The sequence below is a fragment of the Crocodylus siamensis genome, chromosome 1 (assembly GCF_052110815.1).
Source record: "Crocodylus siamensis isolate JL-2025a chromosome 1, ASM5211081v1, whole genome shotgun sequence".
NCBI classification, from domain to species: Eukaryota; Metazoa; Chordata; order Crocodylia; family Crocodylidae; genus Crocodylus; species Crocodylus siamensis.
The window spans coordinates 294302726-294318202 of NC_143395.1; the positions used below are offsets into that span (position 1 = coordinate 294302726).

General features: G+C 38.6%; 1 protein-coding gene across 2 annotated transcripts in view; it reads right to left on the bottom strand.

The window, feature by feature from the left end:
* GABRA5 (gamma-aminobutyric acid type A receptor subunit alpha5) overlaps window positions 1-15477 on the bottom strand; it is an 89647-nt gene that overhangs the window by 51521 nt on the left and 22649 nt on the right. The window lies entirely within an intron of this gene.

A 15477-nucleotide genomic window follows, 5' to 3' on the forward strand; every position in this document is an offset into this window, starting at 1 on the left:
CCCCCATAGCAGGTGCAGTCCTGAGCACCAACTATCCCAGATTTCCTAATCCATCTTGTTTTTTTTTCTTACCTCCTCTTTTGATAATTACTAATTGAAATATTTTTCCATTGGTCTGTATGTGGCTAAATTGCCATTTATGGATGTTTATTGATAAAAATTGAATCCTACAAAACTTAAACATGATACACAATGTGAATAACTTCCCACCTGTAAAACAAGGATAATGATACTGACCTTTGGAAAAGTGGTGCAGGAAAGTTAGATGATGTTATTACAAGTCACATGAGGAACAGTGGCAGCACATCCAAATTGAAATATTTTGGCAAAAATATTTCATTTGGATGCTTTGTTTATTGACAAAATCAAACTGTCCACAGGAAAGCAGACACTTTTCATGAAATATTTTGTTTAGCTGGAAGCCCAATTCTTCCATCAAAAGCAGTAACAGAGAATTCTGACCAGAAATACTTCAGGGCAAGTATCATCTCTTTTTTAGGTTTGCACAGTGAAATTGAGATTTTGGTCATTACCATAAAATAAATTATATTATGAATACAAATAAAAGGATTCTAGCTTTTGCCTTATATTAATAATATTCATGTGCTCTCCTAGTTTTGAAATTTTAATCCAGGTTGATATGTGGGCAAGGTTCTTTGAGTAGATGTGATATCTTTTATTAGACCAACTGAGTAGTTGGAAAAAAGTTCTTGGAAAACTTTCAGGAGCAGTCACCTTTCTTCAGGCATAGGGAGTCTCTGATGTTCTGAGACTCCAAGAAATGAGAGATGCTAAAAGTGTGGCAGGATGTCAGTGAGAATGTAAATAGGTAGAAATTAGAAAGACAAAAGGTAAAGCAGAGCGGTAAAGCAGAGAGGGGAGGTGGAAGACAGCAGGGGGGAAAAGGCTAAGGGGAGATATTACAGTGATAGAATACAAGGTGGAAAAGAGGCTGTCAATGAAAAAGAAAATAGCTGGAGATTAGGAAAACAGGAATGAGAGAAGCTCAAAGTGTGAGAGGATGTAGTGAAAATATAAATAAGAAGAAAGAAGAAATGAAAGGTAAAGCAGGGGGGGGAGAGGGATAAAAAGGCCAAAGGGAAATGTTACAGAGGTAACAATACAGGGTAAGAAAGAGGCTCTCAGTGAAGAAAGAAATAGTAGAAAATCAGGGAGACAAAGGGCAGAAAAATAGGGGAGGGGAAGGCAGAAAAGGTGGGGGAAAAGAAGAATGTAAGAGGTCAAGTCAGGCAGGTACCTATTGCATCAGACGTCAGGCATATTGTAATGTCATAAAACCAATGTCTATATTGAATCCATGATTTTTTGTATCCAGTAGATTTATGAAGTGAAGTTTGTAGGCTCATCTATGGAAGGTGTTTTGTAAGTTCCCTTGGAGGATTAGAACTGAGAGATCAGAGAGGGAGTGAATGTCTTGTGAGAAGTGTGCCCCCCACCACATTCATATGTGAACATTCATTCTATTTAAGACTCCACAAGTTGGAGATGCACAATTTCTTGATGATTATACCATCCTGAAATTATGCAGAAGGAGGATGAAATCAAGCCCTGGTATCTCATTAAGATGGCTTCTTTTTTTAACAAAAATCTGTTGCTAGACAAATATAGCTTCAGAATCTCCAGTCTTTGAAATACAGAGGTGTCTCTCCTCACCATAAAAACATGTTTGTACATCCAGAATACCTGACTTAATTATTTATATTACTATATTGAGGTGGGTACTTCAGATACACAGACTATCCATCTACAGCACTGTAGAGAGTCTGTGTTCAGTTGCTACCTCATTTATTCATGTGACTTCAACACAGCACACTTGGGCATTCCTGAAATCATCTGTCAAGTTAGAAAGACAATAAATTTGGGAAAATAACTACCCTCTGTCCATCTGTCAATTCATGGCAGTTTTGGATTTATAGCTATAGGTGAGAGGACTAACAGGGTAGTGAAAGATAATTGCCAATGTAATGGCATATGAAAACATTAATTTAAGAGGAATGAATTAGTGGAATAGGAGAAGAAGAGAAACAAGTGTAGCAGGGGAAGAAAGGAGTGGAAGGAGAAGAAAAGAGGGAGGATAATGCAGATGGAAAGGTAAGATGACAAGTAAAACAAGAGAAGAAATCCCTCTGTACAGAAATAATTGCCTGTTTCTGAGTTACATACTAGAACTGCTGATCTTATAAAGGTAGTAGGAGCAATAAATAGAGCGTAAGTCAACTGTGCTGAGTCAAAAAAGATTGTTTTAATAAAATTTATAGCCACAAAAGCATGAATATGCTCCAGTGTAGTGTAAAGACATCTGCACTTTAAATGATCTGGTCTGAATGATCTAGGACCCAGTTTGTATTATGGGGGTGTCTCCCTGTGGTGGTCTCTGTACAATTATAGGACTTGTCTGGTGCTTACTGACGCTGCAAGAGAATTTCAGATTTGTAGTGTGTTCTGACCTTAATATTACTGCTTGAGGACTGGATTCTACTTTGTTGGTGTCATCATGTAGCGTTCTGAGCATCCTGGACCTGCTCTGGCAAGGCCAGAATTTCTTGTATCTTGCTGCATAGAGATATCTATGTCTACAGTACAGAACTCCTCCAGTTTCCTCTAGCGGATGCTTTGTTTCCTATTGTTGGCACTAGATGAGGGCATTGTTTCAATTTCAGAGAAAAAATTTATCACTAAATGATCAGAGAATCAAAATTCTCCAAATTTGTTTAAATGAAAAGGTAACACTGGCCGCATCTACATGAAATGCTGACTGTGTGGTTATTACTAAACAAGTGCTATATGACTGCACAGGAACCCAGGTTACTGTGCAGAAGCTCCAACAAACACCTTTTTCATGATGCTACTGAGCAGTAACTTAATACTACTGTGCAGTAGTATCACATCATGGTTGTCGCCACACAATGCTACTACACAGTAATATCGGGCTATTGCAGTCAGAGTCTCATATAGATGAAGCCACTTATAAGTGATTTAATAATGCCCTCCCTAGCTTATGCGTAGAGAAGCACTGCCCCAGAACAAGACTCCTGACCTTCCTCGTGCTACCACATTGGTCAGCAACTTCACTGTCTTTTAGGATGGTGATTGCTGTAGTTTATCCCTTGTGTCAGAGGGGAGGTAGAGAAAAGAAAGCATTGGGGCCAAGTGGGACAATGTGGGACCTAAGAGTTCACAATAGGAAGAAATACTCTGTGAATGGGGATTACACATTTTAAGCATGGGCAAAGTTTTTGCCCTACCCTTAACCATAAAAAGGTCAGCATTAATCTGGTTACATGGTAAACAGAAATGTCCCAATCATTTCTCATTAGTTGTGCTATTCATGATATTATGTATAATTTTATTTAATTTTAAAATACTTAATGGATCATGCCACAGAAACCAGTTACAAAATATGTATGAACTAGAATTTATCAACTCTTGTCTAATGTTCACTGCAACATGGGACTTGCCAATATTTGTGAAAAGTGATACTGTACAGAAATGTTTATACTGTCATGTAATTACTTATTGCTTAACTCTGAGAGTCTAGAAATACTGGTTCACAAAACATGTCTATCTTAAAATTATTTGATTGTACTTGTATACAAAAAGAAATATAGGAACGCAGAACTGGGGGCTTTCTGGGCCACTGAACTGAATCCCCTGTCTTCATAGGTAACCATTTACCCAAGAAATCCTCTAGATTTACCTATGAAGACACAACTACAAGGCACAATACCCAAAACAACAACACTTTACAACACAGCACAGGTAAAAGCAGGAGAAATGAGGGCACTGCAATGCTCTGCCACTGCAACAATAGGGAAGTAATTGCTTAATATACACTCAGAACATCCTAGGAAGCAGACTGTGCTCAACTTTACAGAAAAAGAAAAAAAAATCCTATAGTCTGTGCCAATCTATCCTAAGGGGAAAAAAATCCTTCTTGATTCCAAATTTGCTAATCTGAGCAGAAGAGCAAGATGTTTAGGCAGGAACATTCAGGGGGGAAATATTCCACATGGTTTAAATACGCTCATGTGCTCAATGAGTCCCAGAAGAATACTGGAAGGTCCTTATTTGAGAAAACTTTAACACCAAGTTAGAACTTTTTGATTGTCTTTTTGCATGCACCAATTTTACAGCTGGTTACAGTGAAATAACTGTGGTTAATGCTGGTTTAAACAGGAGGAAAATAAAGGGTTTTCTTAGTGCACATATGAGATTGAGACTGGGTTTTGTTCAAACCATATAACATAGCCAGTTGAATATAGGCCTCTCAAAACACACATCTGATTTAGGGGCACTCTCCAAATAAAACCTTTCTTCCTATGGCTTGAAGACTCTTATAAAAAGCAAGGAGCTTTTTTCCCCATGTTTCCTTCTACTTAAAACCTTTTGAATGGTTTTACTTAGACCTTTAATACATAAATTCCTTATTTATTTAATACATAAATAAAAATACATTCCTGGCCTTGGAAAATTCCCCCTCAAAAGTGGAAATCTGATAAAATAATAAGCAAATGAAAATTGTTCTTTAGACTGGAAGAATGAAATCCTTGTCCTGTTGAAATCAATGGTAAAACTAACACTGACTTCAATGGGGCCAGGATTTCACCCAAGATGTGTAAGAAATCTTAACTACAGCTGTTGCTACGTTACCAATTATAGTATTTAGCACTGTCTAGTGCTCTAGAAGTTCAAAGCACTGCACAGAAGCTAACTAATCAATGAGAGGTTGTACTGCATTTAAAGCTTTTCTCTTTGAAGTGATTATCAATTAGACATTAATTATGAATAAACTATCCATAAATCATATTAGACAGTTTTGCCAAAGCTGTATTATGTGCAGACTTCATTATGCTTTCTAAAAAAAATCATTATTAATGTTATATCCAACAAAACACACTCCAGCATTTTTTTTAATGCTACACATTTTGCAAAGTGGTGTAAGATTTTTTTAAAAAATTCTACATTGGAGAACTGATCATTAGCCCCTGCTAAAATTCAGAAGATTCATCCATGCAATTGTATAGTTTTCACCACACTGGGAAAAATGTTTTTGGTAACGAGAGACTCAGGGTAACCAGAGGGACCTAGCACCTGCATTCAGAGTGTGATTTCAGCAAAAGCATGAATCTCACCCTAGCACTCCCAAAGGTGCTTGGCAATTCCAGTAAGCCATGCAAGTGTCATTTGCTGAAAAAAAGGCTTCAAGAGCTTTCTCACTCTGTCTTTAACTGGCCTAGAGGTGATAGGAAAAGAATCAGGGTTATACAGTGTTAAGAAAAAAAATGAAGGGCTGGAGGAAATTGTTGAAAGCTGTCAAGCATCTCCTCTCACTATTGTTAGGCTATGGTAAAACAACTGGAAGATTTTTGGAAGTTCTGTATCAGCTACCTTTCCTTCCAAAAGGCTTTCCTTAATAGTGCCTGCAGCTGCCAGTCACAAGATGCAATTAGGGGATGTCAGCCACCTGTGTAGGGATGTAACCAATGGCATCAGCAACCTTTTTTACAGACTACCAGTAATGGGCAGAAAAACACCTAGCATGAAGAGAGGGGTAAAGATGCCAGCAGCTTTTGGAGAGGAAGTGAACAGAAGGATAGTCAAAAGACTTTTTAGGAGTTCCTGGGAAAGATAAATGCAAAACAATCAGAGAGAGTTGGTGATGACAGATATGAAGTGTGACCAGCAATGAGGTGCTAGGACACAAAGCTTTTGTGCTTACTTGCTTTAACAACTCATAGTCAGGTCCTATGAGCTCAATTTGATGTACCTTTTTTGTACTAGACAAGATAAGGCACTTGGGGATGAGACTTATTTTAATTGGTGCTTGGCACTTCATCTTTATTCCTTCCTTATGCAGAAGGATAGACCAGATGACCTTGTGAAGTCCCTTCTAGTCCTACTTTCCTATAATCTAACTACTGCTGGACTCCTTGCCTCCAATTTGGAGAGCAGTAGATACTCTTGCAGTGTATAACATCAAGTGTAAAGATTCAAATGACTGAATAATTTGCAATATGCCCATATTACATGATCATGTGGAAAATTATAACAACAAAAGGCATCTTGTGTTAAGGATATTTTTAAAGACTGATACCTAAGAATTGCCATTTACTGAATTAAATCATAGTTCCATCTTGCCCAGTATCCAGTGTCACAGTGGTAGAGGGGATGCTAAAAGGGAGAGTAAACTGGGTATGATGAGGGTTTTTCCACTGTTCCTCTCACTTGCAGCACCCAGCATATAATGTCTAGGAAGTTCTAATGCAGGGGCTGTATCTCTAAGTCCTATGTTCAACAGCTCCCAGCGCCTCTTTTCTCCAAGGATGTATCCAATCCCTTTTTGAATCTGCCTAAATTGTCAGCTTCCACACCACCTGGTGACAATGAGTTCCATACCGTAACGGCATAATGTGTGAAAAAAAAACTTCATTTTGTTAGTTTTCCATTTACTACCTACTAGTTTCATTTTGTGACCCCCTATTATGCAAGAGGCTAAAGAATAAATCCCTATTTATTTTATCTCCACCAGTTTGTATTTCATATCATAGTCCCCCCTCAAGTGTCTCTTTTCTAAACTAAATAGGCCTATCCTCTTCAGTCTCTCCTCATATGGAAGCTCCTCCATACTACTGATCATCCCTGTTGCCCTTCTCTGGACCTTATCTAGATTTTCTACATCTTTTTTGAGATGTGAGGACCAGAATTGAACATAGCATTCAAGGTGTGGATGCACCATGCACCGTAGATTTATAAAGGGGCATACAGTTTTGTTTACAATTCCCTTAATAATCCCTAACATTTTTTTTCTTTTTTCACAGCTGCTGAGCTGATGTTTTTAGTGAACTGTCTACAGTGATTCCCTGACCTCTTTCCTTTGTGGTAACAGCTAATGTAGAGTTCATCATAGTGTAGTATAGTTTAGATTGTTTTTGCCCAGGTTGTTTTGCATCACTTTCCCTTATCTACACTGAAATGCATCTGCCATTTAGTTGCCCGTTCACTCAAACATGCCAGATCCTTCTGTAGTTCCTCACAGTCCACCTTGGTCTTTACCACTGAATAATTTTGCATCAACTGCAAACTTGGCCACCTCTCTCCCCTACTCTCTTTTCCAGATCATTTGTGAATACGTTAAACAGCACTGGTGCCAACACAGATCCCTGGGGGACCCCACTGTTTACTTCTTCCCATCCTGAAAACTGACCATTTATACTCATGCTTTGCTTTCTACTTTTGAGACAGCTTCTAAATCCACAAACTTTCACTGTAATCCTGTGACTACCTAACGTGGTTCAGAGCCTTTGATAGGGGACACTGTCAAAAGCTTTTTGGAAGTCCAAATATATAGACTATGTCAACTGGATCACTCTGATCTACCTGCTTTATTGACACCCTTGAAGTACTCTAGTAGGTTGGTGAGGTATGTTTTCTCTATGACAAAGCTGTGTTGATTTCCCCCAGCAAGTCATGTTCATCCACGTGCAGAACAATTGTTTTTTTCATTGTCTACCAGTTTTCCAAGAACAGAAGTTAGGCTCATTGGCCTGTAGTCCGCTGTGTCCCTGTCAGGGCTTCCAATCATCTCCATTATTTGGTATGCCTTGTTGAGCTCAGTAATTCTTGTAATTGCATCTAAACCATATCTCACTTTGAGTAAGTCTTAGAAAGACTCTTCGGGTTTGGACACATGACACTTTTAAACTGGTATAATCAGCTTTTACACTGGTGTTGAAAAAAAAAAGATGGGAGTGACGGGAGACGTAAGGCAAAGACAGGCTGACTAATGTCCGTTTGTGTTCTTGAAACAAGTGTACCTCTTGGAACACAGTGAATGATCTATTTTTCTATTCCGAGACCTTTATCCTAACTTAATCTGTGCATGGTAGAGATAGTGGATGATGTAACACTTTAAGAAAGTCTTAAGACATAGATAAGTAGTATAAGTTACTGAACTGAGAGAGAGAATTTCTGCTTAGGTGATGGTACCCGAAACCTCCCACTGGCTGGCTGCTTTGTCTGCTGTGCAGTTGTTAAATACATACACATTTTCCTGGTAGTTCTGTAGGTCTGACAATGCTTCACTTATGAAGCATCACCTCTGTATGGAACTGTGACCAGAGGGAGAGGGCCTTGCTCTAGCTTTCTGTGCAGAGGGGGACTTTCACCCATTGTGTTTTTTGTCTGTAAGTGCATATTAAACATTTATTACATGTTAGACTCTGAAAGAGTGAGCGCAGTCTAATGGTTAAAACTCAGGGCTGGGAACCAGGAGCTATGGACAGATGCTTATGTCTGTCCCACTTCTGACACTTAATTATTTTATGTAAAATATTGCCGGTTTTCCTACCTCACGCCAATGGTGTTGAAGCTTTTATTCATTAATATTTATATGAATATGTAAAGTGCTTTGAAAACCTCAGATGGAAAAAACTACAGAAGTACAAAGTAATCTAATTACTGATGTTATTGTGAGCTTCATTCTGCACAGTAGGCAATTCAGCCCTGCAGTGCAGATGAAAAGCGATTTTTATCATAACTGAGCCAAATCCTTACCTTGGTTTATGCTGACAAAACGATGGCTGCATTAGGCCCATAAGACTGTCTAAACCAACTATACACAGGACTGACTCTTATTGAATTTACCTGGAGTGTAAATAAAGGGAAAAGGAACACATCTCCCTTCTGTGGTCAAGACCTATTCCATGGTGGAGACCCCAGGCAAATGTGTGACTTAGCTTTGGAATATTCATACTTTGTATACACCAAACTCCCTTCTCTTTGGAATGGAGCAGAGAGGGCAGCTAGGCTTCAATGACAAATAAGCCTTTGAGACATAAAGAAGGGGCAAAAGATAATCCGAAGGTACCTTATATTTTCTTAAACTTAAAGGGGGAGCTTTGGGGCACATTACTCCCTCCCTGCTAAACTCCTAAAGGGGAAGGTGGAGAAATATTCTTTACAGTAATGGAGCCACATATCAGGCTCTTAGTCAAGACTAAGACCATCAGTTACTGTTGTTATCTTTCATTCCTTAATAGTTATTCAAATATTGACTGCTTAATTTCTCCTTAGTCTTTTCATGTAAAGCATCTAATAAAACGTAAGTATGAGGGGGGAAAAGTGTTGAACTACAGCATTTCCAATACCTTATAATAATTTCTTTTTTTTTTTTAACTGGGGGTTTAAACTGGAGGTTTTTGATGCACTATGTTTTCCAGATGCTGCAGTACATTATAGGGCCTCTTCTCCCTTAGCTGTATCATGTGAAATCCATAGTGCACAACACATCCATCTGTTTGTCAGCTTCTCATACAAATGTCTTTGTACTTTTTCTCTTTGTCCCATATGTCTGAAATGTCCCTTTTTCACCTCTGGAAAGCTCCCTTCCCTTCCAGCAACTGGGCTTCCCTTGAGATTCCAGAGAGCAAAACTCTACCTCAGTTAGCGAAAATTTTAATGGTAATCATTTGGGTATGTATTAACTGCAACAATATGGGAATTAATTGAGCCTGCTTTTGAAATTTCATATTTTCAGAATAAGCAAACTAGATAACAAATTTTGAGGGGGGTTGTTTGTTTTCTCTTTGTTTTGTTTTTTCTAGAGCACCAGATTGCAATGTTTTGCACAATGTGACATGGTTGCAACATTTTGGGGACGTTAATTAATTAAAATGCATGGAGGATATCTGCTTTTTATTTGTCGTCTGCCTGTCTAAGCTATATCACACCAGAAGCTGCAAGGCTAGCTTAAAGCACACTGCCTGTCCTTCCCAGCTGACTTTCTTCTTTTCCTAATATTTTCTTTTCTTTTCCAAGTGATGGGTTATTCTTCCTTTACGAAGAGCCTGCCCAAGCAACCTAACACATGCACAGGCCATAACCAGTGACTTACCATAGCAAGAAAACAGGTGTGTTACATACATGAAATTTCTTTGATGTGTATGTAACATACTCCAAACTGGAACAAACCTTGCAGCTTGGTGTTGTAAAATATACTCTTGAAGTAGGCTGCATTTCTGGGAGATATATATATATCCCTATTTAAAAATATATTCTAACTAACTAAGGATTGGAAAGACATTGATGCAATACAGGTAAAATCTGTGCAAGTCCCTTGCCACATACATCTACAAAACAAACTACTGCCCCCTAATTCCCCAGAGTTTTATGGAACTTTCCCATTACTCCATAATATTGGCCTAGATAGACATGTGAAATTTATGATATATTCTGTCTAGTATAATTCCCTGTAGACACTTTTAGATTAATAATCATGAGCCTGATCTTTCAGCACAACATAAATGTACTGCAGATGATAATGCCAATTAAATTTATCATTTTAATTAAAGGTAATGAAATGACTAGGGAGCTAGTTCTTTCAGTGGGCAAAGAGCAGAATAGCCAAGTAGATTTTTTTTAATACTTTATCTACTTTTGATATCCTTGACCCATAAGGAGCTGCTTACTTGCTTCCAGACCCTAGCAGTATAATAGAGTTTCCTATAATGGTTCCACTTTCCTTCAAACTCCAAGGAATAGTTTCTCTGAAGGTGACAGCTTCTTTTCTGTGTGTTCAGGGGTCTTTCCCATAAAGCTCTGTTCTGTTTCCTCTCCTCTTTTGTGTGCACATTGAACATTAAGTTGTTGTTTCATTTTCAGTAGCCAACAACATCCTATCCTCTCTGTCCACCCCAAATGACTTTTTCCAGTGCAGATGAATTACTTGTTTCAGTGTCTAATGGATAAAAACTAGCTAATAAAGACAATACCGATATAACAGAAATAATGTTTAAAGGATGGTGGAATTGAAGGATTTATATCAGCTTCTCTATCCCAATGAAGGGACATGCTTGCTTTGTGCTACATGGCATGCAGAACCTGATACTAGCTCTGGATCTCCAGCTGTTCCTGAATGTCTAGATAATAGCCCTTGCCAATAATGTCTGTGGGGAGGGGGGGTTGTTTTTTTTGGGAGGAGGGTTGTTTTTTTGGGGGGGGGGAGTTGTTTTGCTAGTCAAGACTTTTTACTGTGCAAATTCTCTTTTTTTTCTTTTTTCTTTTTTTGGCGCAGACCTTCTAAAGATGTTCTGGACTTCATTGGTTCCAGGAAAGGTTGTTGTGTACTCTTTGTAAGGCTATCTTTAAAACCTAGTTAGACACTGCAACTGGTAAGGGATGTAACTGCCATCTAATTAGGTGCTGTGTTCTGTAGTGAATGTTTTACCATATTTTGTTCTGATTCTTTTTCCTCGCTGTGACTCAAGTTTTTTGAATAATGGATCCTGGTTCCTTGAGCTGTATCTTTGGAATTGTGACTGTCACAGGAAAAGCAAATAGCAGAGGTGCCTGAGCTAATGTGCTCCCTAGAGTGGTAGGGTGTCTTCAGTAAGGGCCCCTAATTCTGACTCTCCCTGGTTCTCCTTAGTCTGCCAGAGTCTGAAACTGATGGATGGAGATAGAGAGTCCTTAACTACTTTAGCAGTTTATCAGGTCCATGATGAAGAATCCCCTGACAGGGGACCTAAGGAGTAGGGAATGTAGAGAATGAAGCATGGGAATGAATGAAAGGGAAGAATATGTGTGAGGTTGAAAAAGGCAATCCAAATGCATCTATTTTTAAACTATTGAAATTGTTTTTGTAATAGCTGTGGAGCCAGGCCCTCTTTTATAAATATAAATGCACCATAAAGATAGTCTGTTTGAGAGGAGAACAAGGCATATTGATTAAACAAACATGGTTCAATTTGGCTAGCTATTTGTATGAACACTGACCATGTCTTTCTAAAATGAAAGTCTGCTAGCTATTCCCACACTTGGGTCCAAGCTATCAGATCTACAACACAGCAGGACAGCCAGAACAGCAGTGAAGAGGAAAAATCTTCACAGGTTTTGTTTTTAAAAAGAGAGAACTAGCCTTCTCTAAGAAAGTCTTGAAAAGCACTCTATAATCCCCCTTAGATTATTTCAACATATAATAATTACACAGTATTGCAATATTTAATTCTCCATTAAAATGTTTCATAAAAGGTAGATTTAAATGTACCTGAGCACATACATACGTTGTACAAATGCAACTTGCATATTTAACCTTAAAGTAGTATATATTTTCACATTGATAGCTGTACCTGTGCCCTAAACAGCAACAAGCTTGCTTATGCTGCCATCAAGTGGACATTTAAGTTAATACATATTACAGTATTGACTTATAGCTTTCATGAACAATAACTGTATTTTCAAATTTTTACAGGAATATGTAGGAAATCCTCACCTTTCCAAAGACTAAGAACTACCAGCTAGAATTTTCAAATTCTAGCTGATTTGGTTTAAAAACACAGCTCTAGTAAACATATATAGCTAAAGTAAATTTAGTAACTAAAAAGCTAAACTCAGACTCATCTGATTCTACTGGTGAAATTTATCAAAGCTGTTGTCTTTATATGCTATTTTCATGAAAACAATGGAGCGCAAAAAAAAAAAGTGCAAACATTAAAATGTTTAATTCTCTTAGAACCCAAAAAGTTTTTATTTACTGTCCTCATTTTTCAAAATAGCTCTATACAATAAATAAGCTTTACAAAAGTTATCTTCACATTGAGCTTTTACTTCTTGTATAACATGAAATGCCCTAATGGGCTTTTTTAATAGTAGTAAGAAAAGTCCTAACAAGTTTTTCAAATTCACAAATCTGTCAGATCACTATGCAGACCAATGAAATAAGAGATGCCTGTGTTAGGTTGCTGCTCTTATTAAAAATAAACATTTAAAAACTCAGCTATGGACAACACTGCCCTCTTGGGGTAGGCAAAGAATTTGCAACATTAATTCATGACAGTTTGTACAGGGTAAACCCTATTAGCAAAATACAGAAAAGAAGATTAGCAAAATGAAAATCAGCTAGGAAGCCTGTAGTTTTTTCACAGCACAGTACACTATTGTTAACATCAGTCTAGATGGTATATTGTGGTCCTATTTTGATGCAGGGAGACTTTGACAATGTGCATGCATAGAAGCACATTAACACTTTAACTGACAAAATACTTCCTTCATTTTTGACGTGGTCAGTATCAATAGAAGATGCAAATCCAAACAATGCATTTTCATTACAATGAAAAGACATATTTGATCAAATATGAAGAAAGTTAGAAAATAAATGCATCAAATTCTTTATATTGAAAACAATGTAAGTGCTGGGGGAGTTGCTCTTTTGCATGTGATACTTTTGCTGTTTATAACCAACATAGTTGTTTACACATGTGTGTCTACACGTGTACTTTAATGCCTAGAGCACATGTAAAAGTGCCCAGAGGTACTAAACTTAATGCGTAGTAGCAAAAGCATATTAATGACAGTGTAGATGTGCCCGCTGATTATTTTACTTAAGGTGATAATTTTGCAGGATACTTTCTCTTTCATAGTATGGAATGACTATTATCCAGAAGTTGAGTATCTGGAAGATCAAGTAAGTGGGAGGTCTCCTGACCTTCCCCCTCAGGGTGAAGTTGTATGTCACAGTTAGACCATACTAAATCTGTGGAATGTTAATCAGTGTTAAAGTTGGAGCAAGCTATGGGCAGTCACACATTACTATTACATACTATTTCTTGCCTGCACAGCTCTGATTTGCAACTAGGGGGTTGGTGAGCAGGAGTGTGGCAAGGAGCCAGGATGCTTGGGCTCTATCCCTGCTAGGGAAGAGGAACTGGGAGCAGTGCATTCTGAGAAGCTGGAGCACTGAAAATTGCTCATTTTATCTCCATGGAGCAGACTGAAGTTACCCTAACATGAGTTAGGTAGCACGGCTCAGAGTTAACTCTCAACTGAGGTGGTATAACTTTGAGATGCCCAAAGGGCACTTAGCTTTCATGTGTGGATGCTCAAGTTTTAAGTGCCCTTAGTATGTTTTAAGTGTAATGTGTAACTTCACCCTCACTCTCTGACTCATGCAGACAATGGCTAGCTCCCTGAAAGACTGCCTGGTGATGAACTGCCAGGGAGTCGCACGCAGGGAACTTGCTACCGCGGCCACTGGAACAGCTCTGAACAGACTTTTCAGGGCTGCTGAAGATTCCTTAAAAAAATAATCTAGAAAAAATGATTATCCAAAAACAGTGACACAAATTATTTGAGGTAATCAATGTTCTACAATATTTTCATTCACCTTCCAAAGTTCTGCCATTGTAGTTTCTTTTTTAATTATTTCACTATAATTTGCTGTATTTTCTTTTGTGTTCTGATTCAGGCTTTTTGCAAGTCAGTTTCCAATGTGTGTAGCTCTCCTGGTCTTATCAAGAAGGCCTTTTTTCATGGTTTAAATGACTCTTTTGTGTGAATTCTATCAGACTTGCTTAGTCACTTGCTTATCTAAACATGTTTTATAGTAAGAATCCATATGATATTGTAGGATATCCCTCATCTTGCTCTCTACCTCCTCTTAATTCAGATAGCCCAGGCAAAAGGTCATTAAAGTGGTTCAGATATCTCCAGCACTGAGTCAGGGCCCAGTTCTCCCCTAATACAAATAAATTACTTCTGCATACAGTTTGGGAAACTCCACAATTGTTCCTGACATACGTGTGGGGAAATAACCACTACACCAGCGGCAGTGGGTTGGCCCCAAAATTCACAGGCCACTGAAAACCGAGCACATCTGATGGAGAGTCAGAGGAAGCAAGGCACATCCTTCTGACTAAGGTTCTGTGCCTCTCCGTTGCCCACACTATTCACTATGATATCCTCAGGAATGTATGCCAAGAGAGGTGCAGAGAGGTACTCCAAGAAAGGCAGTTACAGTCAAGCTTTCTTTAAGTGGAAACCTCAGTCAGTATGGGCTTGATCATTATTGTCCTGATCTCAGGTTCCCAAAAGATTCAGTAATAGCTGAAGTTGACTGTGTTTGGACTGCATAGCACAGTGTAGCATGAAAATGCCCAAACTAGCCTCACACAAGTTAAACTGAGAGGGGGTTAGTCTGAAGTCAGGGCAGGGAGAAGGTAGAGCAGCATGGCACATTTAAGATTAACTGGTTCAGAGAGGCACGAGCACAAGTTAAACTGGGTGCCAGAAGTAGGCATGTTGCAGTAGGAAGAAGTTCTACTTGACCTAGTTTACAGAGTTTCTCACACTAAGTTCCATGCTGCTGAAGTGAGACTACTTTTGGTACTATGTGCAATGCAGTCTTCTGCAACAGACCACCTGATGGGGGACCCAAGGGAAAAGCACTGCTTAGCCACACTGGGGACAGAACTGGAAGGTTTCCTCTGAGAAATAAGAAAGGAGGGAACTGTATCCTTCCCTTCCGGCACTACAATCCCTTCGATTTCTTTTCTCCAACTAAGGCTTTCAAGGGAAGGTAGCTATCATTCCAGCCCTCAGTCCTTCCTGGTTTACTAGACTGTTTGACCACCTGTGTAGCCTGAATCTAGAGATATAAGCTTTTCCTACTGTATAATAGAAGAA